Source organism: Ambystoma mexicanum, chromosome 14 (assembly GCF_040938575.1).
Source record: "Ambystoma mexicanum isolate Mex_15411 chromosome 14, UKY_AmexF1_1, whole genome shotgun sequence".
NCBI classification, from domain to species: Eukaryota; Metazoa; Chordata; class Amphibia; order Caudata; family Ambystomatidae; genus Ambystoma; species Ambystoma mexicanum.
The window spans coordinates 178,644,092-178,670,351 of NC_090940.1; the positions used below are offsets into that span (position 1 = coordinate 178,644,092).

Here is a 26,260-nt window from a genome sequence, read left to right on the forward strand (position 1 = left end):
TTTGACTCCAAAACAATACATTTACTCCTGAAAATGTAGTCCGTAAGTTCATGTAAAAACAATGTTCAGGAAGAAAAAGGTAATTTTAACATTGGGGACTTCAAGTCCCACAATGCCCAGAGTACTTGGACGAGGAAGAGGGATTTGGTGCAGTGTAATGATTCTAATGGCCGACATCTGAGAGGATCTGGTGAGCATAAAGGACCCCATCAGTTGCAGGCCATTAGGAGAAGCAGAAGGTGGAGTTCTGGTTGAGACTCCAGTGGCAGTCGAGGTTGAAGGGAAACTGGGACTGCTGCTAGCTGTGAAGCGGATGCCGGTTTTGTGTGGGTCTCTAACAGTGATGACCCTGTATGCAGAGGCAGTGCGGCGGGACACGTACATTAAAAAAGCTTTCCCCAAAGTAACTTGTGCTCTGGTGGCAGGCGAGCACCAGAGCACTCTTGAACTGTAGCGGGGAGTGGAAGAAGCAGAATTTAGAGTGGCAGCAGAGCAAGCGTATGCAGCACCCGGTAACTTCACTAATAATACGTGACTCCGAAATCGTCCGCATGCCCGCTAGTACAAATATTGAATACCGAGTTAATGTAAAGATGAGAAAGTGGCAAACTACGCAAACATTTGGATTTTGAACTGATACAAAACGATAAAAGTAGAATACCTCTCCTCAGAGATATTCTACCTTTTCTCACTTTCCCCCAGAGGCTTGCCACCGCGAGAGCCCTGGTTCTCTCTAGGCTGGACTATTGCAACAGCATCTTTCTCAACCTTCCTACTTCTATTCTCCGTCCTCTACAACTTATCCAGAACAGTACCGCAAGACTTATCCTTGGCCTCTAGCACAGGGACCGCATCTCTCCGGTGCTGTAATCCCTCCACTGGCTCCGCCTGGCTGCAAGGATCAAGTTCAAGATCCTCTGCATTATCCACACAGCTTTCTGGGGTCAGGGCCCCCACTATCTACAATGCTCTTTTCCTAAATACGCTCCCTCGAGAGTCCTTCGCTCGTCGTCCTCCAACTCTCTGCGGGTGAGTCGCTTTCACAAACAGAGATTTGGGGCTAGATCTTTAACAGCCTCCCTGCCTCTCTCGGTCTTGAGCCGGAGCACCTTAAGTTCTGGAGACTCTTAAGACCTTCCTCTTCTCTTCCTCCATCTCTCCCCCTCTCCCTTGCTGACCTCCGTTCTTTTTCACCACCCTCCTTCCTCCTCCCCCCCCTTCCTAACTCAGTTCAGTTTTTGCTGACTGACTGGTTGCCTGGTTCACCTCAAGGGCCTTCCAGGTCCCAGGCCTCCCCACCAGTCTTTGCACTTGCCTCCGGGCCACTGCACTATGTTCAGCATTGCTGCACTTTCAGCTTACGTTCCATGAGCGAGGCAGCGCCTCTGCACTTTTTAGGGAGAATTCTCATAAATGGTTGATTTCCATTACCTACTGAGTCCCTCAGCAGCTTTGCTGGATTTCTAGCATTTATTTTTCTCACCTGGTAAGAGTGTGAGCCTTTTTTCCCCACTCTTACATGTGTTTTGATATGTGTATTTCTACTTTTTGTGTGATCTTGGGCACTGGAGCCTCACCTACTCCATGGCACCATATTCCTCTGTGTGTTACACAGCACCTTCAGTGCAGTGACACAGGGTTGTCTTTTAGACTTCCCACCGACTCCATTTTCTGGGGCTGACTACTGTCCCCCAGAAAAGATAAAGTTGCCATTAACTTTATTTAGTCAATTTAACCACAGACCCCAGTACACCCCATCTTACTTGGAGTATTGGAAAGGGTTAATTCTTATCCCTTTTTGTCTTTGCCTCTTAGAGCATTGTTTCGCTCCCTTTACACTAAGAATTGGCTGGTGGCAGTGGTATCTACCCTATTTTTTATACTGCGGTTATCTTAAATAATAATTGTTTTAGGCTATTATATTAGCCTCAAACATAAACCCGCTTGACCATATATATTTTATTACGGCTCCAGCTGGGTTTATTCGCCATTTCTTTTTGTAAATGTCTTTCTCGTGTTTTACTCTGTGCGCCAAACCAGGTTTGGTCCCTTTGTTCATCGCCTTTTCGCGGGCTTCCACACAGAAGCCTTCCTTTAAGCGCCTGAGAGTCTGGGTAGGCAGGATGTGAGGGAGGGGTTTTAGGACCCCTGCCATGGGTTCCCTTGGTAACCAAGTCACACTCCTCTTTGATTGGCTGGCGACTGCCCTTGCCAGGACAGCCACCCTGCTTTGTGATTGACAGCCAGGCTGTATGAATGGGGGAAAACTGCATAAAAAGCAGGTCTCTGGGACTGGAAGAGCAGAGTCGCCACTGGAACGAAAGAACCTACGAGGAACTGACGGAAGAGGACCCCTACCATGACTGAACTGCCCAGTGAAGCCCTGCTGCAGGTCCGAATATTCAGAATCCGACGACAGAGAAGATCCTCCAGGAAACTTCTTCCCTTGAGCTGGTGCGACCAAACAGTTCACCCAAACTACAAGCCAGGTCCCCTCCTCTGGTCGAATTCCCAGTACAGAGCTACAGTGGGCCGGATAGCCAGGAAGGTCGGACCCTGCTTGGGTTTTAAGGAGCGCAACTGTTATTTGTTGCTTTGCTCTGCTGCTGGTTTCTTCCCTGGGTAGTGCAGGACCCCCTAGTCTTCCTACTTCTGATCAGTCCGACAGTTGCTTCAGGAGCTGTGAGCCTGCAGGAACTACCAGGAACTTCTGCCTCAGCTACAGCTCCCTCTCCGTTTTAAGGTACTGTGCAAATCTGGTTGTTCGTTTCGTTCAGCCACGGTGAAAGCGTTTGCAATCTTTCTCCAAACCGAGGGCTTGTCCTTCTCTTCTCTTTGAAGCAACTTCTCAACCAATCAACCTCGTCCGGACACCGTGACACGAACTTTACCGCAAAATACACTGAACTGTATTATCTTGAGCAAAAGACTTTTGAACCATTGACTTTGGCCCTAAACCTTTCCTATCTGATTTTATCATTGTAGTCTCTCTTGTTCGATTGCCCTGAGTACTTACCTGTTGGTGCGATTAAATTTCTGTTAACTTCTGTCTTTCCCTCCCTTTTAAATTGCTGGAGTGCCATTTTGCTCTCACTTCATTTTGTGAGCTCAACTTGTCTGGAATTTAAGGAAAGTTGTGTGGTGTATTAAGAGTGTGATTTTTAAACTGCTTAGAAGAGTGAACTGTTATACAACTGAAGAGTTAAATAAATGTATATTCTTTTACTTGAAAACCCTGAGTCAGTGTTTGCCTGAATCATAGTAATTGCTGTCCTTTGTGTAACTATTTGATACTGCTCACTTACTCTTGAGATAAGAATGGCTGCTCAGCCACTGCTACCACTTTAACTGTGTAGTACAGGCTTGTACCAAAGGCGAATTTGTACTGTCACTTGTAGTCTTAATTGTGTGTGGTGTTCCCAAAGGGAACTGCATATAATTCTGCCTAACTGCACTTAACCCAGGGCCCTGTTAGAAGCTTTTAGTCCTGGCAGGCGAGTTTACCGGGGCAAGGGATTTTGTAGTGGTAGACTTGGCAGGCGAGTGGACCACGTAGAAGTTGTTGAAGTACTGTCCTGGTTAAAGACTGTGAAGAAGAAGAAGTTGCTAAAATCACTAAATTATCTTGTGAAATCATTCTGACAAAACATTGTTGTTGCTAAAGACAAACTTTGGAAGGGTTTTTGTTTTCTAAGAAGTTGTGTTGAACTCTTTGATACAAGGGGTGGGGGGGGAGGGGAGCTGTCATTTCTTAAGTCCAAGTGAGAGACTTGGAGCAAGAAGAATCTTATCATCCGAACTTTGTGGTAGAATGGAACTTTCCTAATTTTGAACTATTGATAACATTCCTGCTTTGAATCTGGGGAAGGGGACATTACCCAGGTTACACGGGGAAACAGTTATGTTGGCTATACCTTTTGTTATATTTGAATTGCAATATATTCCCTTCATATGTTTGTTGTATGTATAAGTGTGAGGGACAGATTCCTTTAGTTAGTGTTTCCTTTAGTTTATTATGATAGGCAGGGAAATCCTCTTCAGGGTAGGGATAGAAGGCGTTTATCAAACCCTTTTGATTTATTAAAATGTCATCTTATGAAAATCCTTCACAAAGTTGTCCACCTCACATTTTTGACCCCTCACGCAATTCTGGGATGGGTGACTACACTGTGGCTGCCGCTACACTGAGGCGTCACCATCAGAACAACTGCTGAGAATGACAGCACTCTCTAATTGAGGGGTGACAGAGGTGGGCAAAAGAGGACACATTTTGGAGAGGGTGACTATTGTTAGCTGGGGTTTTCCAGGGTCCTATTGAGCGTGTGCTGCAAACATTTTTAAAAGAGGCTTTTGCATCCCCGGGCCTGCACATGAAATTAGGCTAAATCTAGGGTGAACTCAGAGGAATGACATATTCCTCAAAATGGCAAAAAAAGGTGCTTATTTGCAGTACTCACAGGCCCAGAAATTCAGGTCCTCAGTTCGACCTGCGGGTCTATGCCGTGAGGTTGGCATTGTGGATTCAATATGTAACGAAAGGCTTTTATCAAAGAAAATATCGGGATGCCTTATGCTATGGTGGGATTTCCCTACCTAAAGAAACTAAGGATAGTCTGTGTCAGTAAGTTCAACTGAAAAGTCTGTCTGTGTCCAAAACCCATACTTGCCCTCACAACTAAGACAAAACATTGTGTGGGGATGCCAACCATAAACTAAACAGTGTTCCAAAAGTAAAGTTCTGAGCTATTTTCAGCTTGGGCTTAATCTTCAGCTTCTTTTCCCCAAATGTCGATAAGTTCACCACAATGTCCAATTTACCTTTTTCTGTACTTTAAGTAATAAAGTTCCACACCTTTGTAAGTGTCAGTATGCCCTTCCCCAAGTTCAATATAGTTCCAGGGCAGTACGTCTCGTGGTTCCCTTCCCCAAATTCAATGTCAAAAGATGTCACAAAAAGAAGTATCTTGAAGCTTTGTCTTTAAATTGAGTTCCTTACAGCTCAGTGTTCCCTTCCGCAAGTCTTATATGCCTCAATGGTAGATTTTCTTTTGACACAATGGCAAACTTCCTTGTTGGCATATAGGGGTTCTCTGGTCTTGGTCCAGTTGTTAGACCAAATGGTCCACCGATTGCAGGTCAAGCAACCCAGGAACCTTACATTCCCTTTCAGTAGTTCATTGTTCAACATGTAGGAGTTCTCTTGTCTGGGGCCAGTTTTAGATCGCACAATCCACCCATTACAGTCACGTAACCAGGATCTTCAAGTTCTCTTTGATTAGTTCAATGTTCAGCTAAAGAAGTAGTTTCTCAAATGCAGCTCCACAACTAGCACTTTCTCAGCTTTGACTTCAACTCTGCAGTCAGAGTCCTTCATCCAACTTGGTTTCCTATGTTCTTTCAGTTCATAGTTCAATATTAGCAGGTTTGTTATTTGCATTTTCTTTGCTATTCAATGTTAGCAGTTATGCAGTTTCATTCAAATCAACATTAAAAATTAGCAGTTTTGCCTTTCCTTTCACTTGGGTATTCAATATGTGCAGTTTTGCTTATTTCATTCAGTTCGTTATTCAACAAATGCAACGTTGCTTGTTTAATTAATTTCGGTATTCAATAAATGTAGGTTCTTACTTTCATGGACCGCTACTATATTCACAATCTCTTGGAGTGCGCAGGTGGTTCCAGTGTCCCCGACACTTACCAGGACCTGGCAGCTCCTCTTGATGGCTTCTCCCGAAGCGGGAAAGCCTGTTTGTCAGGTACTTCGTTCAGCACACGCCAGTCTCCATGCTCAGCTCCACCTCCTCGGCAGTGCCTGCTGCCCGCCTTCCCTTACGAGGGTTCCCTGTCCTGTACAGTCCCACAAGCCTGGGTTCAGCGCTACTGGAGAGCCTTGGATTGTCCGGTAAGTATGCACAGCGTTATTGGAGCGAGCGCAGTAAGTAATGTCTCTCCTTTCTTTTGCAGGAGTTTGGGCGCTCGGACTACCAAACTGGATTCCAGCGTAGCGAGAAGATTCGGTGAGTATGTGCAGCGTTACTGGAGCGAGTGCACAAATGAAAGTTCTTCTTTGAGCTTACAGGTGCCTGTGTAGGTTTCACCTCGTGTCTGGGGAAAGCCGCGGCTTGGAGAAAGCACAGAGATTGATCCGGAGCAGGTAAACAGAAGCCGGATGATCCGGAGCAGGTAAGCAGAAGCCGGATGATCCGGAGCAGGTAAGCAGAAGCCGGATGATCCGGAGCAGGTAAGCAGGAGCACGGTGAGTGTGTTGCTGATGCAGGTTACAGAAGCAACATGAAGCACTGGGAGAATCTAGGGTGTGGCTTATATAGCCAGCCACACCCGAACACTAGAGAGCTCATGGACCTTCATGCACTTCCTGTTTGGCAACAGGAAGTGGTAACCAGGAAGTTACTACAAACACCAGGAAGGAATTTAAAGAAGGTATCTGCTATGGGTTTTTTGGTGTGCCTATGCCAGGCCTCCACCCAGCTTGCCCTGACTACAGGCCTGGTACCCATGACAAGGACCACATCGATGCCCTCGCTCCGGTCTTTGCTGATTTCTGCAACATCTGCCTCTGGATCTTTCCCCTCCCCTCTGAAGCACTCTCTTGTGCATCCTCTCCTCAAGAAACCCTCAGCTGATCGTTCTTGTCCGGCTAACTATCGCCCAATTTCCATTACTCCCTTTTTGGGTAAGCTCCTGGAAAAGCTGGCCATCTCTCAGCTTAACCTTCATTCCGATTCTGTTGGCTCTCTTCATGACCACCAATCTGGCTTCAGAGCAGCCAGAATGACAAAAACGGCTCTCCAAACTTGACTCCAACATTCACTCTGTCCTCATCCTTCTTGATCGCTCCTCTGCTTTTGACACGGTCAGTCATACCACCTGCTCAATCATCTCTGTGACAACCTGGGTATCACTGATCAGGCTCTGGCCTGGCTATTCTCTTTCCTCTCTGACCGAACCTCCCAAGTACAACTTGGGTCCTTCCTATCTTCTAGCTGCCTCTCTACCTGTGGTGTTCCTCAGGGATCTAACCTCTCACCTTGGCTTTTTAACCAATACCTGGCAACTCTCGCCTATTGCATTTCCATTTTCTGTTCAAATTTCCAGTGGTATGCTGATGACGCCCAACTAATTTTCAGGCTTCCTTCAGCCACCTCCTCTCCTTCCCTCATCTCTGATTGCCTAATCGCCATTCAAAATTGGTGTGCTGCCAACGATCTTTGCCTAAATGCCAACAAGACTGAGATCCTCCTCATTGGTACATGTTCACCATCCTTTCCCCTCACTCTGGCCAGCCTCCCTTGGCCCTATTCCTACCTGCGAGGCTAAGAACCTCGGGGGTCATCTTTGACTCCACACTTTCCTTCTCCGCACACATCGCTGACGTCTCTAAAAAGTCAAACTTCTTACTGCATCTCCTTAGAGGTACTCTGCCTTTCCTCTCCTTCCCTCAGAAGCTGACCGTCTCCCAAGCTCTAGTTCTCTCTAGGTGGGACTACTGTAACAGCCTCTTTCTAAATCTAGCTGCCTCCACTCTCCGCCCTTTACAACTAATGCAGAACAGGTCTGCGAGACTTGTCCTTGGCCTCAAGCCCTGGGATCGTATCCCTCCAGCACTGAAATCCCTTCATTGGCTCCCAGTGGATGCACAGATTAAATGTAAAACCCTCTGCATTGGCCACAAGGCTTTCTGGGGCCTGGGTAGAAAATACCTTCAACTATCCCTCCGAATACCTCCCCTCTCGAGCCCTTTGCTCCTCTGCCTCTAACTCCCTCTGGGTCATTCGTTTTTCAAAGAAACAAGCTGGGGGGGTAGATCTGTCTTCGGCTGGGGCCTCCCGTTGGGACAGCCTCCCTGCCACCTTGAAACTTGAGGAGAACCATCTCCGGTTCCGGAAGCAGCTCATGACCTTCCTCTTTGCTTCTGCCTTTGCCCCTCTTCTCCCCTACTGATCTGTGTTCTCTCTCGGCACCATGCACCTGGCCACCCTCTGTCCTTTGGGCCCAGGTACCTGCTACCCTGCCACCCTCCTGCACTGCCTCTGCGCCACCCCTTGCACTGAGGTCTGTACCTGTACCCATACAGTCCCCCACCCACTTTTCTTCTGCACTTAACAGATGTACCCTATCTGACTAACTTAGCTCTTCGCCACTTTCTGGCTGCGCTATCACTGTTTATCGCCTTTATTTATTTTACTTGTTGTTTTTTTATTCAGTTCTCACCTCTGTTCCGCACTTTCTACTTCTCCCCGCCTTCCATGCACTTTCCCCTTTTCTTCCTTTCCCATACACTTGCACGCTCTTAATGTCACTGGGCCTAGTAAGATTGTTGTTTTTGTTCGCCCCTGTTCCCCACTCTTTGCCTTGTTGCGCTCTGAAACACTTGTGTATGAAAGCGATATAAATAAAATATCATGTGCTTCTGCATTCCACCTTTTATACACCTGGGGTCCTTCAATGGGCTGTAGATGTATTCCATCAATCAATGCTTCCATCAATCAGTGCTACCTGACTTTGATTAGAAGGACATGCCTGACCTTCATGCATCTTTTACTTCCTAGTACCAAATTGGTGAGAGTAAGTGATGTTCATTACTCTCAGTTGCTTCTTCCTCGTCTCAGTAACGGAGTGGGTAAAGTGTGTAATGTTCATTACACTGTTGTTTCTTCCTCATCTCAGTACTGTCAGGTAAACTCCCACTTTTTCAAACTTTGTATTGTAGTAGTCGTTTTTCTGATGTTTGTTAATCTGCTTAGAATCACATGCTGTTCATAGGTCCGACATCCAGTGGTCACTGCTGAGTATTGCATTTTGTTTTTCGTAGTCGAAAAGGGGACGTCAACTAGGCGTGTCTGTAACACTATCCCTATAGTGACGTGCGTTGTACCCACAATCCCTCACGCGTCGAGGTCCCTCAGATTCTTTTTTTCTGCCCAGCTACTGGTCGCCTTTATGCGGAGCTCCTCGAGAGGCATTGCCAAATAGTTTCTTTGACCTTTGGTCATTTGTTATTAATATCAATAACGTAGATCCCATTAATATCAATAACGTAGATCCCTCCCTCGACGCAGAGCTGTTTCTCCGCCGAGCAAGATCTTCGACGGAAGGACGAGCGGAGGGGATCCTTCGGCGCTGCCGAACACGTGGCCTGGCCTCGCCGGCCATACACAGTAGGGAGGGTGGGGTTTTGTGGTCTCTCTTTCTTCTCTTTAAGAATGCCTTTCTCTTTCCCCTCCCTCTCTTTCGAGGTCGTAGTCACACTTATTACCCTCAGCTATGGAGAGGACGCCATTTAGGTTTTGCCCGCTTTGCAAGGGTAAATATACCTGGAAGGATAAGCACAAACGGTGCAACCGTTGCTCCCCCCTCGATCACCAGGAGGACGGCTGTGCGGCCTGTAAATTACTAAAGCCCAAAACTCAAAAAGACCGCAGGGTCAAAAGGTGGGCGGCCTACGCCATGTCTAGGCCTGACTCCTCGCCCGCTGCCGCCGCCGCTGCCGAGTGTGACGAGGACTGTGACTACACGGCCCCCGTAACGGAGGCTGTAGACCTCTCAAAGGAGCGTTCACGCTCCCCTTCGTCTGTCCCCGGCCCCGACAAGACCGGCTCACGCTCAGCTTATGGGGATGAACACCCCGGCGACAAGGACGCACACGGAAAAACACCAAAGCACATACCCCCCGGCACACATTCGTCGAAGACGAAGGCAGCCATAGCACCAACGGGGACGTCGGGCCCACCGGCATCTTCCGCCGACCGTAAGGGTCGTCAGCCCTCCCCGCCACCGCTTCTGCGACAGGCGACTGGGCACTCTAAAAATAAGGGCGCTAACACCAAAACCTCCGGCGACGCGCATCGCAAGAGCGCTCACGTTGCCAACAAGGACTCGACGTTACATAGTGCGACGGCGACCGCTCCCTCGGAAGAGAGAATGATCGCCGAAAGCCTCGTGCGCATAGCATCGAAGGACGGCCAGAGACGTACGGTGAGTGAAACGCCAAAAACCGCGCACAAGGCCAAAGATACGCCGGAAAACAGATCAGGCCAGTTCCCGACGCCGACAGAAGGCCCTAGCCAGCAAGAAGGCTACTCAGAAGGCGAAGGCTCTCTTTCTTCGACGCTATGGGACAGAACCAGACAATTGCAGGAGGAAGAAACTCCTTTTTCTTTCCCAGACCGTCCTGGCCGACCTCAGTGGACCTTTGAAAGGTTCCAGACCTGTATGGACAAACTAGACAGGTTCATGTCCATCCCAGAAGACAGGGCACCCAAGAGACCAAGGGAGGCACCCCTGGAGAGTCCAAGGGCTAAATACCAGAAGTTGTATAACCCCATACAGGAGGACATATACTCTTACAATCCCACTGAGGAAGACCCCTTCTTCCAGGAGGAAGAGGAGTTCACCTATGTTGAGGACCAAGAAGAAGGTTTTCACAAGGAAACTAACCTATGTGAGGAGGGATTCCAGGAAGACACAGGAGAGGGCGACCCAAATCCCTGGCAGTCACCGGCTAGGTCGACTGACACAGGCAGTAGCAGTATAGTCATCAGGTCTACTGAGACTACACCAGTCGGGAACCCTTCGCCTGTCGATCAACCCACCTTCAATGCAATGCTGAAGAAGGCAGCAGCACACTTCGAAATCGAAACTGGGGAGGTCACCCCAGACACCGATTTTGTGGAGAGGATTATCAAAGAAAACCCCCCACTAGCCAGATTATACTCATCCTCGCCTCAGTTAAGAGACGTATTACACCTTCTCTTTCCACTCCTGCATTGGTGAGAGGGGTCAATCCGAGGATTGAGAAACTGTTCTCTCCCTCTCAATCAGACCCTTTATATATTAAGGGTCACTCAATCCCGGACTCCCTGGTCGTGACCAACACCATGAAAAGGGCAGGAGTCCCACTATCTACTAGCGAGGCACCCCCAGATAAAGAGGGGAAGAAGCTGTATGCCCTAGCCAAGAGAATGGCCACCTCTGCAGCATTCTCTACCAGAATCACCAATAATAATACCCTATTGGCAAGCTACGGTGATGCTCAAACAGGACATCGAAGAAGTTCCCGAACCCCTAAGGACTCGTTTACTGGCTACAGTTAACAAGGGCTCTCTGGTCAATCAAAGCATCGTCAAGAATACCCTTGATGCAGCAGAGACGGCTGGCCGCACTTTGGTACAAGGAATTTTACTGAAGCGTCCCGTCTGGCTTCGCAATTCCGGATTTAAGGCGGAAACACAAGCGTCCCTTATTAATAAACCCATCGAGGAGTCCAACCTCTTTGGGAGAGCAGTGGATGACGCGCTGGAGAACGCGAAGAAAGAATTTGCTACAATAAAGACCTTAGACCAAATTTCAAAACCCCCTAACAGGCGGGGATTTGGTAATGAGCGCTTTTTTCGTGGACAACGCCAGCAACAAAACCAACAACCGTATTCTGCCAGCAACTACCAGGGTAATAGCGGCCAGTACAATCGGAGGGGTCAACGCCGTGGCAAGGGAAGAGGCCGGGGTTCCACCCCCAGAGGTTCCCAAGCCAACAACACCACCAAGTGACGCGAAGATTCGCGTCCCCTCCCATGCAACGCCGGTCGGGGGCCGGTTAACATCCTTTCTTCCAGCATGGGAGGGAATAACATCAGACCGCTGAGTACTTTCCACCGTAGCCCGCGGCTACTGTATAGAGTTCAACAGTTCCCCCAACATACAGACCCCCGTGGGGACGCCGCATGACACCAGAACACCTCGCCCGCCTCGCCATCCTTCTCCAAGAAGTGGGCCAACTGCTGGAAAAAGGAGCCATAGAGGTCGTGCCTCTATCTCAGGTAATGGAAGGTATTTATTCAGTGTACTTCCTTGTACCCAAAAAGGATCTAACCATGTGCCCTGTATTAGATCTGCGCCCAGCGAACAAGTTTGTCAAACCCCAAAAGTTTCGTATGGTGACCTTACAGGAAGTGATCCCACTGCTATCACAGGGAGATAACATGACAACACTGGACATGAAAGATGCATACTTTCATATTTTAATGTTGCTAGCGCACAGAAAATACCTCAGGTTCATGATAGAAGGCAAACACTACCAGTTCAGAGTGCTACCCTTCGGCATAGCATCTGCACCAAGGGTATTTACGAAAGTACTGGCTGTGGCAGCGGCCCACCTGCGCAGGTTATCCATCCCAGTATACCCTTACCTCGACGACTGGCTCATTACAGGGGATTCTTACGAGACCTGCTTCTCAAACACCCAAAGACTGTAGACCTTTTGTTCCAACTGGGCTTCTCCATCAACGAGAAGAAGTCCAGCTTAGACCCCAGCCAAGTCAAACAATTCCTAGGGGCTCTAATTCGAACAAAGGACGGCCTCGTCTTCCCCTCCAACGAGAGGGTCCAAAACATGCTGTTTCAGATCCCCCAATATGTGGCAGGTCGAGAGGTGACGGTGCGCAAAGCGATGCATTTGCTAGGAATGATGGCGTTGTGTATTTATTTGGTACCTCACGCGCGCCTGCGCCCAATGCAAGAGTGGCTCAACAGCCAGTGGTGTCAGGCCAGCGGACAATGGGACGATCTAGTGGTGGTCTCGCAAGCCTTGGTTCTCTCGCTACGGTGGTGGACAAAGGAAAACCTGATAATAGGGAAACCCTTTGCCACACCCGCGGTGGAGGCCACTCTAACCACGGACGCATCCATCACAGGATGGGGGGCTCACCTATCCCATCAGACTGCTCACGGAGTGTGGACTCCGAACGTAGCATCCAAGCACATAAACCTACTGGAGCTACTGGCGGTGTTCAAAGCACTAAAAGCCTTCCAGGAACACCTACAAGGGAAGACAGTGATGGTCCTTACAGACAGCACCACAGCCATGTACTACATCAACAAGCAGGGGGCACCCACTCTCCAGGACTGTCCAAGCTGTCCCAGAACATATGGAAGTGGGCTCTCAAACACATGTTCCTACTGTCACAACACGTACCAGGGGAACTCAATCTGCTAGCAGACAAACTCAGCAGAGACTTCCCCTCTGCCCGAAGAGTACGAATGGCGATTGCACGAAGACATCGTCTTAGACGTCTTCACGCAATGGGGATTCCCGGAAATAGACCTGTTCGCAACTCTGGAGAACTCACAATGCCAAAGTTACGTCTCCAGGTACCCCCAGAACCAGTCCAAGGGGAACGGTCTGATTCAATGGTCAGGGAAATTTGTTTACGCCTTTCCCCCGACTCCCCTTCTCAACAAAGTGGTGCACAAGATGCACCAGGAGCAAGTTACCATGATACTAGTGGCCCCAATGTGGGCCTGGCAGCCATGGTTCGCTCACTTGATGGAGATGTCCCTATCTCCCTCAGTGAAACTTCCCTGCCCGTACAACATGCTGTCACAGGACAAGGGCAGGACACTGCATCCATGCCCTCAGACCATGAACTTAGCAGCCTGGCTCCTGAGATCATAGAATTTGGACATCTACAACTCCCGCAGAGATGTATGGACATCCTCAGGGAAGCCAGAAAACCTAATACTCGCCACTGCTATTCTAGCAAGTGGAAAAGATTTGTCATCTGGTGTAAAGGTAAGAGCATCAACCCGGTTGACTGCTCTCCCACACACATTGTTCTGTACTTGACCCATTTACTGGATTCAGGTCTAGTGTTCAATTCCATTAAAGTCCACCTGGCGGCACTTTCTGCATACACCACTTCCCAACTTAAAGTGTTGTGGTGGAAGATACCAGTTATCAAGGCCTTCATGGAGGGGGTAAAGAGAATACACCCTCCGATAGCTAACCCAGCTCCCGGATGGGACTTAAATGTGGTACTTTCTAGACTCGTGGGCTCGCCTTTTGAACCCATGCACAAGGCAACTCTTAAAGACCTCACTCTTAAGACTGCTTTCCTAATAGCTAATACCTCCATTAGGAGAGTAAGTGAACTACAGGCTCTTTCTGTTCTAGACCCCTTCGTAACAGTTCACAAGGATAAGGTGGTTCTACGCACACACCCAAGGTTTGCACCAAAATTCATCTCGAAATTCCATGTAAACCAGTCAATAGAACTACCAACGTTCTTTCAAAACCCTTCCAGCTTGGGAGAAAAAAGTCTGCATACACTAGATGTACGCAGAGCTGTCATGTTCTACATGGAAAGAACCAGGCCACTGAGAAAGACTAATCAGTTCTTTGTCTCGGTGGCAGCAGGAAGAGAAGGAGATGCAGTCTAAGTCCACTATATCTAGATGGATTGTTCAATGCATCACTCTGTTACACTCTTGCTAAGAGAGAACTACCCTTCAAGCCAAGAGCACATTCCACTCGAGGCACTGGGGCTTCCATAGCGTTCATTGCAAATGTTCCCCATGAGTCCATCTGCAAAGCGGCTACTTGGAGTTCTGTGCACACCTTTACAAAACACTACTGTCTAGATGCACACTCTAGATCTGACTCCCAGGTGGGACAGGCAGTATTAAGACATGTTTTCTCTACTGTTCCTTCTCATAACCCACCTCCGGGTACTGCTCGCTAGTCTATGCACAGCATGTGATTCTAAGCAGATTAACAAACATCAGAAGACAATGCATTACTTACCGTAAAAGCATTTCTGATGGTTGTATCTGCTTAGATTCACATGCGCCCACCCTTCCTCCCCGCTCGGATGGAAGGAACATAGACACCTTTCTACACCTCTCTCTCTTTTCTGTACTCACTCACGTATAGAAGGCTCCCTCAGGGCAGAAAAAATACAAACAGAGGGACCTCGATGCGTGAGGGATTGTGAGTACAACGCACGTCACTATAGGGATAGTGTTACAGACACGCCTAGTCGACGTCCCCTTTTCGACTACGAAAAACAAAATGCAATACTCTGCAGTGACCACTGGATGTTGGACCTATGCACAGCATGTGAATCTAAGCAGATACAACCATCAGAAATGCTTTTACGGTAAGTAATGCATTGTCATATCTCACCTTTCCCATTTGTATGGCCTCGAAGTGCTTTTTGGTAGGAACGCCCTCGGGGACCAAAGTCTAGGTATGCGGAACGCTCTAAGAGAAGGTTTAGGATGCGTGTGTGCATTTGGCCAAGATTAGGATTTAGGAGGGCAGCTAGGCTCCAATTAGCAACCCAAGAGACTAGGCATGTGGACAAGACTGTAGGTGGTCACAACAGGATGCTAGAAGCAGTTTTATAACCCGTTATGTGTCATAGTCGTAGCTGCATTCTAAAGTGTGTGGATGAATAGCCGTGCCTGCGTCCGATGTCCACTGTGGAACGTTTATGCATACCTTAAGCTCAGATGGAGCTTCTCTTTGAAGTTTATTTGTTGTGCATTTGTAAGGCGCTCACTTCTTTGAAAGGACGAGTTTTCTTCTCATCTCAATAGTGCCAGTTATACCTACATTACCATAATTGGTGAGAGGTCACAAAAGAGTGTCTCTCGGACATGATCAGATGGGGTTACTCCTGAACCTTTTTCCAAATTCACTTTTGTTGCCTCATGTCACCACAGGTTTGACCCCTGAACACCTGGAGATTCAGAAAGTGCTTTCTATGCGTACCTAAGGAGGCCCTGGAATATTGTATTCCCATGTTTATTGAACCCTTATAAAATCAAGGAGAATAAGACTTATTCTCTATTTTGTCATTTCTAAATGTTTTACTTCTGTGGGAAACCTACAACTTTGTAAAGAATCCAGGCATCTTGGAGTCCCCTCAAGAGTGCAGATTGACTGGCTTGGCTCTACCTTCAGGATGCTTATTTTCATATCGGCCATCAGGAATTAATATAGGAGGATCTCGAGGGTTACATTTTGGGGATTCTGACATTTTCCATACAGCTATCTTTGCCTTCTTCTAAATAACACCCAGCAGATGATTACAATGGCCCTTGCTGTAGTGGCACAGCACCTCAGACTTCACGGATATCCCGATCCGGAAGAATGGCTGGCGAGAGGCTTTTACAGGACCTTGCTTTCGTAGCACTTCCATAAGGTGTGCAATACTCTTTTCAGTCTAGTTTTCTCACCATCTTTCATGAAGAGGATTCAGTTCCTCAGGACAATTCCTGACACAAGGCTGGGGATGGCCTTGTGGAGAGCATTGTTCAGGGGGGCCATCAGTCTTTCAGCCACAAACCACCATTCAGGCTATCTGGTTCTAAAATATTCTGGTAAAGGAACTACAAAAATGGAGTCGAAAGGCACTCGCCTCCCGTCTATACCTGAGTATTTTAACACATTAGTGACAGAAGGCTTATTTATTAACAAAGTTATTCCTAACGCTGAATTCCTAGCATAAATTAATTAGCCCTGTGTGTGGAGAATCTCGTATCCAAACGTTACCGGCCCTAGTTGGTGCTGGTGTGCCGACTACAAAGGGATGTCGAGATCCTGACCCTATCCTCTCTAAACCACTTTCCTAATGCCTAAAAGTAATTGCATACCAATTGGGGATCAATATCTATATTTAATGTTTCCGCCTCCAAAGCGTGTGTCCGATCACTAAAAACAAAAAAAGGGGGAAATTCTATGACAATTAGTCAGTAGAACAATATAAAAGACTCATTCACTCTACAGTACTGTAGGGAAAATGAGTAGTGATAACTTAATTTATTATTTTTTTTTTATTAAGTGTATTTGGTTTATTACAAACCTTTCACAATCAACGAAAAGAATTTTGTTTCACAAAGATCATAACATTCAACATCGGGCAAGTACAAAAACAGAGGTCAGATGCAAGGGAAACCAGGAAAATCTTAATAGGCTAAATCTAATTTAAAAACCGTTCCAATTAGAAACGGAATACTTGAAACAAGTTTTTGTTTTTGAACAATAATAAGTTTAGACCAAACTAGACAGTGAAAAATAAATAAGCACTAAAACAACGCATCTTTTTAACCATATCAATTCACTATTTACAATGCATTTTCTTCATCGATATCGTCTAGCTTTTTAAGAGTTTTTTCTAGAAATTTGACTGTTACAAAATTTATTTTTGGAGTTTGGTAAGCATAAATTAGACTCCACCATTTCTCCACATCTAGGTCACATGGGTCAGCAATGTTGCTGGTTAAATACAAATTTCGAAGATCTCTTAGTTTTGTGCAGAATAACACTAAGTGATTTAGTGATTCTTCACTTCTTTTACACAGTCTGCACTTTGTGCATATCTTTTCTTTGGTGTATTTTGCCTTTGTTGTTTTGTTTTGAAGGATATTCAATCTGAAGCGAAGTAGCAGATCTCTTTGTTTGAAATTTGGAAATTTTCTCAGATAGTCCGGTATGATGGACATCACACCACAATTGGTTTGCAAGAGTGTATGAGTTTTTGAGCTCTTTTCATTTCGGTGTTCAACCAGTCCTCGGCCCAAAGCACTCTTTTTACAGCTATTGGATTTTCTGCTAATGTTTGGGTTTTGAGGGCAGATTGTCAGAATATGTTCATTTTCTCTTTTCCAGTCTTCTACTTTTTCCTCGAAGTTATTTTTACAAAATATTTCAAATTGGGGAGGCGTCGGGTTGCTCATTGTTTTTCTGTACAGCATCAGCTTATTATAGCGGATGTGTACGTATAGCGCTGTCAAACCAAGTTCGTGTCTAATTACCGTCATTGGTGTTGCTTTCGGTATCGGTAAGATGTTTTTCCAGAAGAGTCCTTTCAAAGTGTTCCGGAACTTCTCTGAGATATTCATACAAGTCTCTGCTCCGTATGTTAATGTTGGTATTACTTTGAGCCTGTAGAATGTTATCACCGGTCGGAGGGAGAATTTTCCGTATCTTTTGTTGATGATGTTAGCTTGGGCTGTTAGTTGTTTTGTTTTTGTCTTTAGCATCCTTTTCCAGGGCTCTTCATTTTTTATTCCACTTACTTGGATGCCCAGATCTCATTTCGTCGCATGGTTTTATCCACGTTTTGTTAACTTTCCATTCTTCGTTTTTGCTTTTTTCCATCTTTTGTCACTGAATATTAGTATTTCGGTTTTATCTGCATTTATTTCTAGATCATTTTTTTCTATGTATTTTTCAACCTGATTTAAGGCTCTTTGTAGACCAATTTGTGTGTGATCTAATATTTGCAGATCATCTGCATAAAGCAGATGGTTGACAGGTCTGCCATTTAGTCTAGGTGGAAAGGTCCTGCTGTTTTCCAGGCAATATTGCAAGTCTTCAATGTAGAAGCAGAACAAAGTGGCTGCTAACGGACATCCTTGTTTGAGGCCTTTTGTTGTTTTTATATCCTTTGAAAGGTTGCCGCCTTGATCTAATTGGACTCTTATCAAAGTTTTGGCGTACAGTTCCTTGATGGCTTTCAGGAGATCTGTAGGGCAACCTTTGGAGGCCAATTTTTCCCAAAGCCGACTTCTGTTTACACTATCAAAGGCTTGGCGCAGATCAATGCTGGCTGTATACAGTTTTTGTTTGTTTGTTTGTGTAGGCTCTTTTTTTCATCAATTCTAGTATCAGGAGATTTAAATTGCACCCCACATTTTCAACAAAGCCCGATTGTCTTTTGTCATATGTGTTTGAATCTTTGATCCATGTTTTCAGTTGTTTTAGCAAAAGAGTGGCAAAGATTTTCCCAACACAATCTAGTAGGGCAATTGGCCGATAATTTTAGGGGTCCATCCTGTTGCCTTTTTTGAAAATTGGGACGACAATGGCCAGCTTCCACGATTTTGATATTTGTCCCTGCTTAATAATTCTCTTGAACAGTCTTTCACAAAAGATTGCCCATTTCTCTGGGTCTTCTTTTAACACTGCATTCGATAGACCATCTGGCCTTGGGGCTCTTGAGGAGCTTGCTCTCAGAATTAGCAACTTTATCTCCTCCTTATCAAATGAAATATCCCATGGGCCTGCTTTGTCTTCATTAGTGTTATTTTCAGTATCCGATTTTTCTATCTCGTTGAACAGTTTTGCGAAGTGCTCCATCCAAACAATTTCTGATATTGGATTCGTGAGCGCCGCTTTTGATGATTGTTTATCATTTAGCAGGTCCCATAATGTCCTACTGTTTGTTATTCATGGCTTTCTGCATGGCTTCTGCATCCTGTTGTAACAATTGTGATTTGTGGGCTTTCTGACAATTTTTGTATTTGTTTTCTTATTTGGATCGATTCTTTCATTCCTTTATTCTTTTCATTTTTTAATGCGCATAAATCCTTTCTTAGTTGTTTCTTTTGTGTCCCCACTTCTGGATCATATACATGTAATTTTTTGACTCTTGGTTTTGCGTGGTTTCCGGTGCTTTGTCTAAATATCTGTAGACATTTTTTCTTTGGATTGCCACTTTTCCAGATTTTCCAATACAGTATCAAAGTCACTTTTTTTCAACCTTAAGCGGTTTAGTCCGTGTTCTAGCTCTATTTTTGTATCCCATGTTTGGTTTGTTCTATTCTCCCAATGTGAGAATGCAGCGATAATTGGTGATCGCTGTAAATTGAAGGTGATATCCTGAAGCTTTGAGTTTTCGGTAGCAGTTGTTCACAGACAAACATGTAATCGAGTGTATTGCTCACATTGCCATTTGACCAGGTGTCACACTTTAACACAACTTGAAAAAGGATACAGACTTAAAAAGGATACAGAATCAGCATCCATCTTGTGAGCCCCTCTGCTCTGGGATATCTTGAACGCGATGTTAACAAGACTCCCCCCCCCCCCCCCCAAGAGCGCAGCCTGTAGAAATAAAATATAACAGGCCAGGGGCTTGAGTGAAAAGGCAGGTGTAGCGACAACAGAGCTAAGGGAACAAAGCAAGAACGATGGTTCAAGATAGCAGCCAGAGTTACCAAAGTGCAGCAATCACCCGCCCGCAATTACCCTCTCTTACCTGCTGAGCCAAAAGGAAGTCCCGCAACCTATGCGAGTTCAGCGAAGTGATGACGAGGTGAAGAAGGAAGGAAGGAAGTCTCAGTTGAAGGAAGTCTGTGCAATAATCCACCTAACCCGAACAGCATGAGGGCGCAACTAGAGTCCAAAAATAATCCCCAAGGAATTCAGCAAAGCGTCCCCAAGTGAAAATATCCAATCCAAGTAGTGACCACCAAATCAGGAGAGCGTTCAATCTCGGTCACTTCGATGTGTAGAGCAATGTTTGGTGATGAGAGCAGCGTTGATGGTAGATCCAGAAAAGGGGTGTTTTGTGGGCTTGTGACACACGTGAGGTTGAAGGGTTCAGAAAGCCAGTGGAGTTAGCAGCCAGAAGAGGGAAAAGAAACTTGAAAAGAGGTTTTGTTCAGATTTTCCTAGTGTTCTGTATCGCGTTAAACTTGAAGTTAACAGGTTCCAAGGCGTCACAACAATCTAGGGCAAGAGGGAAACAGTCTGTTAAGAAAAGCCGTGAGTTTGTTTACCAAGGGAAATGGCGCCAGAAATCGTAGGGACAAAACGTTCAAGAGAAATCCTTGAAGCATAAGCCGGGTCCAGGAAACACAGGAATCAGAAAGTCAATAATTCGGGCACTCAAGCTAATTACTTAGTTTAGGAGCACCCGTTGCAGGGATACGCCGTACTAAATACCGGTATCATTTTCAGGACGCAAGGCACGTTGCGTGCGCTTCAGGTGACCGCGGGAAGAAGGAATGCTGGATAATGTAGTGCGGCGTATTCCGCAAACTGAAAACAGTCGCCAGGGCAGCTTTCACCTGGAAATAGATGCCCCCGGACGACTGTAAGCAGGAATGCGGGGCATGACACCAGGTCTTTGCTGGCTGTGTATCTCCCTTTGTGTTTCCATTTAATCTGTGCAATCTCCTTGCTTCCATTTCATCATTCCATGATTTCCCACGTTTGCATTTTTGACCATTTTTTTGATTTATGTCGCTTTGTGTTAGTTTATTTTCTTCGAAACAATTTTCATTGAGATCACCACAGATGATGATGATATTTAGATCTTGTAATGCCTCTCTTTTTTCATCCAGGCATTCCATTATTTGATCTATGAAGCGTTTGCTTTCATTTTTTAAGGGGTTCCAATAAACATTCAGTATTAACATCGTTTGTTTGACATTTGGAGCTTCCAACTGAAATTGTACAACTGTTGCCTGTATATACGGATTAACATTTGTAGATTCAAGCACCATTATTCCAGACCCGTTTTTGATTAGGGTTAAAAGACCTGCAGATGGTCTTCCAAGCGAACCTCCTTTAGCCGGATTGCATAGCACGATGTATCCTTCCTTGAATGGAGCGATTTTTAACCAAGATTCTTGTATGCATATTATGTCCAGCTCGTTTAAGGAGGGATTGAAGTCATTGAAAAGGTGGCGAAATCCTCTGGTGTTCCAGCTTCCTATTTTCCATTGGTCGATCTGAACTTTTTTGGATGGCTACAGTTTTGGTTTAATGGCAAGAGTACCAGCTAACCAATTCCAGTACTTCGGATCCTCTTTTGCTATTTGTAGTGAGTTGGTTGATTCAGCCATTTTTTGATTTCTTCTTATGGTTATTTTTATTTTATTTAGATGTTCTTTTTCATGCTTTTGAATTTGATCTTCATTTCCATTTTCCTTCAGTAATCTGTTCGTTGATTCTGAAGTCAGTCTTGTTGGATCTTTGCTTCCGCCCAAATGACTCTGATCATAATGATAGTTCTCTCTCTGGTTTGGCTTTCCATTTTCAATTCTCGATTTGTTATATTGAATCTCCTCAACTTCAGAGAAATCACTCTTGAAGTCCTCAGTTTTGTTTTTCCCACTAGTTCCAGGCTTTTCATCGAGGTTTTGGTGATCTACTGGTTCTGTGATCTTAAAGCCCAGTACTCTGAAGTTTTCGTGGGCCTCTAGCATGATGGAAGCAAGTATTACCGAATTCGTCACAATTTCAACTAGGTCGACACGAGCTTCACCGGGGAAAAACTTACTGACAGTATTTCCTCTGATTTTATTATTTTTAATTGTGGGATATACTGTAGAAGTTTCATGACAGCTGATCTGTTTAGTATCAGCCCATCCGAATTTCTTACTATTTTTTCGAGTATTACAACCGTATTTTTCGGTGGTTTTGGTTCTTGCTTCATCCATTTGTGGTTTAGGCCAGTTTTTCTCAAGTTTCCTTGTTTTTCGCTCTGAGGTCCTGTCCCATTTCTTGTATCTTTTTGTTGTACATTATTCGAGTTGGTAGATGGCACTTCTTTCTGCGAAAAACTTTCCTTTAGTTCTTTTATTTCGGAATGTTTGGCTGTACATTTTTTTAATTTATCACTTAGGGTTAGAAAGTCTTCATCTGGCACCCTGGGATCAATGCATACTTCTTTGGCTTTGTATATATTGAAATCCATGATCACCCTTTCATGTGTTTCATTTGTTTGCGAATTTTCATCATCATAGACCGAACAGTCCAAATGTTCTTGTAGACTTTCATCTTGTGAACTAGAATCTTCGGATGACACGGATACCCTCTGAATCTTTTCCGCGATCAACTGCAGGGAAGTCTCTACAGGTTTACTGCGAGAAGCGGTGCTAAGTGGCTCTTCTTCCATTGTGACTTTTGCATTTTGCAAAAAACTCCTTGACCCACAGATCTTTCTCTTTTCTTTATTGATCGCATTTTTTGTTTTACATGTACTTTTTTGGCCTTTCTTTTGTGTATTGTTTATTTTTACTTCTTCTGACTTTTTATTTGCGTTGGAATCAAATATTGGAAAAGCACTTGTAGCTGCTTTATCTACATTTTCCAACGATTTTTCTGAAGTCCCAGGTAAGGTTTTTTGGCCAATTCCATTTTCGATTTGTGTTGGTTTAGGAGTCAATCTTGCACTCAATGACACAGTGGCGGATGCTCCTTGGTCTCCATGTGCAATGGGCTGTGTTGGGTCAGGTTCGACCACAGATGGAACAGGTTGGACGTCTTTTTGATCTTCACATGTAATTGGTTGCATGATATCCAATCCCGATTCAGTCCTTTTTGTTGTGGCGCTAAAGACGTGATGGTTTCTCGAATTCCTTCTAGAAAATTATGTTTGTCAGTTTTTGCATCTTGCAGTGAATCAATCAATGTTTTTAGGATCACTCCATCCATTTCTTTCTCTCGGCTTCGCTTTTCTTTGATTCCATGACTGATTCCACATAGATCATTTTACTATTCATTAGGGCAATCATTGTCGATTGATCCGTTGGTTTTCGTTTAGACTTTCATACAGTTTTAGAAAAGGAGCCATAGTTATTGATACAGAGGATATGATCGCTTCCTGTGCCTCTTTTAACCACCTAGTCTAATTTGTTGCTCCAAAATTGGTACCATTTTTGCATCTTTGTCGGTTTATTCCTTTATTTCTGTTCCTCTCATTTGAGCTATACTCTGATGAAGATGAGGAGTTATCATCTGATGACATGGTTTCTTTTGGACCATTTTTTGTATGTGGTAAACAGTTTTTGATTTGGTCTTGTAGTGCTTTTATTTCTACAGCACGTTGTCTATTTATCTCTCCCTCTTCAAAAGACTTTTGCCTTTGAATTTCTGGATCAAACGCACCTTTGTTTGTAGGATCGATAGTCTGGGGTGCTTTTCTAACAGGATCTGGGAAATCATCCGGTGTATTTGTGGGAGAATTTTGCTCAGGTGAGTGAATTTGGGGACGTTTGGGAGCCTATGACTCATTTTGCGCCTCCTCTACACTTTGCTTTGAAGAGCTTTCTTTTCGACTTGTTTCATATGAACTTATCTCTGAGTTAGCGCTCATAGCATTAGATTTTTCTGGAGTTGGATTTGATTTCTGTATGTCTATGATCTCCGCTGTGTTAGTTAATAAGTCATCATCTGTTATTTCTAAAGTAGCATTTCCTGTCCGTATAGTGCTTCTTTCCTTTAGCACTGTTTTTGAAGTTAAGCCTTCATCGCTGTTTTTAGGCATGTGGATTTTGCTGTCGTTTATGGCTTTATTTGCTTGAAAGTAAGATGGCATTTCAATGGAAAATCTGCTCAATGTGCCAATCTCGGATGTAGAATGGCACCTTTTTTTGTCTGTTTCCTCAGATTTTGTAGTCCATATGATTCAAGACCTTTTCCTTGCTCATCATCTAAGCCAGTGTTCATGTTTTTTGTACTGATATTTTTTTTTAGTGCTTCAATGTACGTGTTGCCATTTTGTTTTTGAGTCACTTTGCTTTTATACATAGCATTTGGGATTAGGGATAAGTGGGTAGTGGCCTGGTTTGTCACAGAATCCGTTTGGAGATTCGTGTCCAGCTCGCCACAGAGGCCCGTTTGCCTCAGCCTCTCAGTGACTGTACTCTCTTCAACTTTAACGGCCGTGTCTCCAGGCAGCAGGGGGTTAATCCCGCTCTCTGCGCCTGCAGGACGCTGAGCCAGCTCAGGCTCGGGTCAGGCTCCACCCACATCAGGAAGTGGATCGCACTGCCCCTCGCCTATATATGGCTCTGCGATCGCTTTTGCCGGGCCAGGCACCGCTGCCCGCCAATAGGCCGCAGCGGGACACGGTGGCCCGATGCCCGCACCCTCCCGACAGTACACCCCCTCCCGCCCGCGGTGTGCCGTTGGGGGTAAGCCTCCGCCAGCGCCACAGCATCTGCGGGCGGCTCCACGGCTCCAGTCATCCCGGCTCCATCGCGCCTCCCCTCCCGCAGGTCGCCAACCACAGCGGCTGCACTCGCCTCATCACAGAGGCCGCCGGAGCCACAGAGGCAGCCACAGGCCTCCCACAACCTGCCAGCGACCCACCAGGTACCATACAAGCACCAAACAACGGGGAGGAGCAGTCCTTGGGCGAGATAGGTGAGAACATTTCATTTGTGATAGTCGTACAGACTTTGTTAGAGCACAAGTTTGTGGTTGATTTATTACATTGTTTTTCAATACTTTTTATGGCAGTCTTTGTAGTGGATGAAGTAGATATTGTGGCTAATGTTGTAATGAAAGGCTGCTTACCAGCCGAGGCATCAAGTGCACGTACCTTGCTCCGTGTTCTTGAGTGCATTTCTCCTGATATTTTGAGGTCCATTTGCTCGCACATCGGCGAACACTCGGCAAAGGCTCCGCGTCTGTGAGTGGTTCTTATGGTTTCCAATTGTAGAAACAAAAAACAGACTCCAACAGAGTGCTTTCTTCCTTCAGGGTATAGGGAACAGAGCTTCTCCTTCTCCACTGCCAAACACTCGGCAAACACTCCGCGTTCAGACCCTGCACATGAGTCTTTATGGAAGGTCGTATTGCAGCCTGTGCATATATCGATGTTCGAGCAGTGATAGGAATATAGGACCAGCATTCAGACTATGGGAAGTGTTGGGGAGTTAAATAAGCCTCAAAATATGGTATGGCACCCGCGTTGGGTTGCTAGAAATTAATGTGCGAGCTAACAGCTAGACCATAGAGTCCAACGATTAATGGTTAAGTTTCCAGAATGAAAAACAATGTATAGATTAAAATAACAATGCATACCACTACCTAAGGATTCCTGTTTCTATTACAGGAAGAATACTCCGAGGAGAAAAGAAGGGACTGGGTGCCTTCCCCATCCCACAGGAATAATTAGTGAAGACCGGTGAATAGAAAGACTAGGTCTTATTTCTACACAGCTCCAATTTTGGAAAACTGATAAATAGCATGGGACTACAGTATTTATTTTGCATCTTTTACAGATTCCTGCTAAGAACACATGCAGTTGAGTTTAAGATACACTCAGCACATAGCAGGCACGACCAAGAGATTTGGCTCATAGAGGTAAGAATAATCTTACCCCCTAAGGAGGCGGAATAACCAAAAATTCTGTCAAGTAGCTTTTAGAAGTACTCTGAGATTGATGATAGTTCCCCTTGTCTCTTGTTTTTTATCCTTTAGGATTTAGGGATTGATCCAACAAGCCCTCTTGGACACCTGAAGACATCCTCAAAAAACTTCATAGAACTGAAGATTATTAAAAGAATACTAGATCCACAAGTATTTGTCCTGAAGAAAGCAGCCACTTAATGAATCCCGCTGAAACCGGTTCACTGTTTCTAAAGTAGTACTGGTTGATAACCCAGACACAGACGCCCTCACACATTGAGAAAAGGGCTTGTATAAAGAAATCTATTAAGTTATCACTACTCATTTTCCCTACAGTACTGTACAGTGTAGAGAGAATGTGTCTTTTATATTGTCCTGCTGACTAATTGTCATAGAATTTTCCCCTTTTTTTGTTTTTAGTGATAAGACACGCTTTGGAGGCGGAAACATTAAATATAGATACTGACCCCCAATTGGTGTGCACTTTCTTTTAGACATTAGGAAAGTGGTTTAGAGAGGATAGGG

General features: G+C 45.3%; 1 protein-coding gene across 4 annotated transcripts in view; it reads left to right on the top strand.

Moving 5' to 3' along the window:
- Nucleotides 1–26,260, top strand: part of MED6 (mediator complex subunit 6) — a 292,739-nt gene that overhangs the window by 160,244 nt on the left and 106,235 nt on the right. The gene's annotated exons all lie outside the window — the stretch shown is intronic.